General features: G+C 37.6%; 1 long non-coding RNA gene across 1 annotated transcript in view; it reads right to left on the bottom strand.

Annotated features, from left to right (window-relative positions):
• The window catches only part of LOC106518407 (uncharacterized), a 4628-nt gene extending 3547 nt beyond the window's left edge, over positions 1 to 1081 (bottom strand). Inside the window, exon 1 of the long non-coding RNA XR_001310312.1 lies at positions 886 to 1081. This is a non-coding gene — a long non-coding RNA (uncharacterized LOC106518407). The remainder of the gene's footprint in view (positions 1 to 885) is intronic.
• Between the last annotated feature and the right edge of the window lie 2321 nt (positions 1082 to 3402).

The following is a 3402-nucleotide window of genomic DNA, read 5'->3' as shown; positions in this document are numbered from 1 at the left end:
TATTCCAGCTTGTTATTGTAAAATGTCATTATGGAAAATCTAAACTGTTCATTTTAAATCAATACTTTTACTTTTAATACTTAAGTACAAAAAAATATCAGATACTTTAAAACTTTTACTCAAGTAATATTCCTAAAGGAGACTTTAATTTTTACCAAAGTAATTTTTTGGTAAGGTACTTTTACTCAAGTATTACTTTTTGGTACTTTATACAACACTGCTTAAAAAGCAACTTTCAAATATACTGTAGTTTTCAGTGAAACTCATAAATACCATTTTATAGACCTTTAGCTATACTAATAATAACTTTTTTGGCAAACTAACAATTACTTCTTTATCTTCATCTAATCCAACATTTTTAACATAATGTTCTATAATTAAGAACAGATTCCTGCTAGCTTCTGTTAACGACCAACAGGAAAACCACCCCAGTCCTTCTTTCAGTCTCTTTTTGTCTTTTTTCCTTGTGTAGTGTGCACACCGAGGCCTTGTTGTGAGCTTAAAAGCAGAAATCAAACTCAAACATCAGTGATAAGTTTTTAATCATCTTCTCAAAGTTTATTGCCTCAGTGAGTTTCATCTGCCCACAGCTGCAACAGGAGCCCACAGAGTGTGACAGGAGGCTCTGATAAAATCATTTCATCTGGACTTCCTCATATATCAGCTGGAGATGGTTGTTTTTTATATATTTTTATAACTCTGGTGTTATTATAGAGGAAGTGCATCCTGCATCATCTCTAAACTCACTGCTTGTTTTTTCAAAGCAAACTACAACCTTGTGAAATATCAGGATTGCTGAGAACAGTGAGAACTTTATGGACTTTTCAAATTCTGCTAACCTGGCAGAGCCAAAAAAAAAAGTCTCCCGTGAGTTCTCACGCTTACCTTGAGAGAATCAGCCACGAACAAACGCCCCGGCGTGTCATTCAGTCCTCTCCAACAAGTTCCCTCTTTAGCAGGCTGCCACACTGTCCCTCTTCTCTCGTCTCTGCCTCTTCCTTTCGCTCCTCCATCTGCTCCGATGTGACTGCACACATGACGAGGCAGGACCGCACGCTGCCAGAGCCAGAGCTCTCCAACAAAACAGGGATGCGGGGGGAGGCAGTGAGGGGAGGGGCCGTGCAGCTGGATGTCAGCAGTGATGTGATTACACAGGTCTCCTGCTGCAGACAGGACCGAGCTGGTTATGATGGGGGGGACAAGCAAAACCTTCCAGTCAAGACAGAACAATAACTTCTGTCTGGTTCAGACTGTCTGAAGATTGTTATGTGCTGATGCAACACTTGAGCCAGATAGGAATCAGAGTGCTGCTGTTTTTAAATGAAGGCTGTAATGTTCACCCCTTGGCTCTATTACACTTTCTCTGCTTTTGTTCTGCTCTGTCATCCTAGTGGTTTGGCTTTTTTAGCCCCACCCTGTGATCCTTAATACATCTAAAGTAGCATTCAGGATGTGGTGGRGATCCATTAATGATCATTTCTGAAAACCAACACAATTATCTTCTGCTGATAAGAAAGAAAACAAAGTACTGCCTTCTTAAGCCCCAAMGAGTTTTATTGTTGTTTTTGCTCAAAATACCATGCTGAAATGTAAATGAGTGTGTCTTAGCATTTACAAGCTCCACTTAAATAATCTTGGCATCAAAATATAGCTCACACTTGGGAGATTTTATTAGAAGTGTAAGTATTAATTTGCATTTGACAGTATTTAACCCATTTAAAACCATACTGAAGTAGGCTAAAAACTCTTGGAAACCATAAATCAACTCATGGACATTACCTGTGCAAAGATTCATGCTGCTAAAATGAATTGGAGGAAAGTTACAGAAGGTTTTGGTAAAGAAATCATTTTGTGCTTTGTCATTCTGCACAGGACAGACCATGTAGGTACCAGTAATAAATGTTAGTAAATGTTAGGTTTTCAATGGTAAAAGTATTTATTTTTTCTTACCTGCCTGAAAAGATTTGTTATTGAATGTTTGTTCTTTTGAAAAAATATCCAAACATTTATTTGTCACCATATATATTATATATATTATGTAAAATAATGATAAATTATATTTGACTTCACTTGGACCATATTCACTCAAAATCAAATAACAAAAAATTTTTTCAATACACTTTACAACTTTGACTTTCTTTACAAACAAATGTCAACAATCTTTCCTTTACAGATTTGTTGTAATGTATTTACAGATTTGCAGCAATCCCATTTTGTACAGTTTGTTTACTTTCTGATTCAACATATCATTTGAACTGTGTGGTGGATGTAAATATAGTTTCGAGCTTTTAGCTAAGATTTGTAGCTTTCTATTGATACCAAACATGTCAAAGTTGAACTTACACTTCCTAAGTTAACACAAGTTAAAAGATATAGAAAACAGGAAATGCTGGTTTGCCAGCGGTACAGGGGGCATGGGGCTCAGTAAGGCCAAATCTTGCCCTGACAAGGAAAACTCTAAGTACACTGGTTGGAGTCCTAACTGGGCAAAACCTGCTGAACTGCCAGGAAATGGTGATGGGACTCCATGACAGTGGTCTGTGTGATGCCTGTGGCACTGAATTAGAGACCTCTTTGCGCTACTTAGACCACTGCCTGGCTCTGAGGAGTCAAAGGAAAAGAATTCTTGGGAACCTCTTTATGAATCCTGAGAGGCTCAGAACACTGAGTGTTTCTAACTTTGTGTTTTTCATTCAAGGGATGTGAAGGTTTGCATGAAGACCAGTGTCTGTTTGGGTAAAACAATGGGCCCACTTACAGGGCCCCCACTGAGTTCTTTATCCCCCCCCTTCACCATAAACCATAAGGCCAAATCTCTAGTCTCAGTACTGTAACTTATGAGAATTCACGCTCAGAGTATGAGGTGAGGGACTCTCAGCTACTACCACAACAAATTTTAGCTCAATATCTGTAAAATTTACAAAGTCACAACCATTTTTCTTTTGGCTAATGTCGATCAGCTGTTATCCTGACTCTGGTTGACTTCCAAACTTAGTCTCTTGTAGGTGTTTACTGAATCTTTACTTTTTGAACATTTCAATCAAATCTGTCCAGTGGTTTGTGAGATATTTTGCTAACAAACAAAGTAGGACTCCCACAGTTGATGCTAGCATTTTTACAGTGTGGTGGAACTAATACTTTTATGTTTAAGCTAGTTATTCATGACATCCTTTAATGACGTAGGTTTTCATGACATGCTGTTCATCTGCAGATAGAATGATTAAAGTCAGAACAAGATTTGCTAACAATAATCATTCTTAGATATCACTTGTGTTTATCTTTGTGTTTTCCATTGACCTTGTATCAAATCTTGCTAAGACGACAGAATGGTGTTTGTTAATACAGTGGTTTGCAAAAGTATTCATACCCCTTGAACTTTTCCATATTTTGTCACATTACAAC

The sequence above is a fragment of the Austrofundulus limnaeus genome, unplaced genomic scaffold (assembly GCF_001266775.1).
Source record: "Austrofundulus limnaeus strain Quisiro unplaced genomic scaffold, Austrofundulus_limnaeus-1.0 Scaffold60, whole genome shotgun sequence".
NCBI lineage: Eukaryota > Metazoa > Chordata > Actinopteri > Cyprinodontiformes > Rivulidae > Austrofundulus > Austrofundulus limnaeus.
The sequence above is the reverse complement of the archived record's forward strand: the minus strand, read 5'-3'. Positions and strand labels throughout refer to the sequence as shown.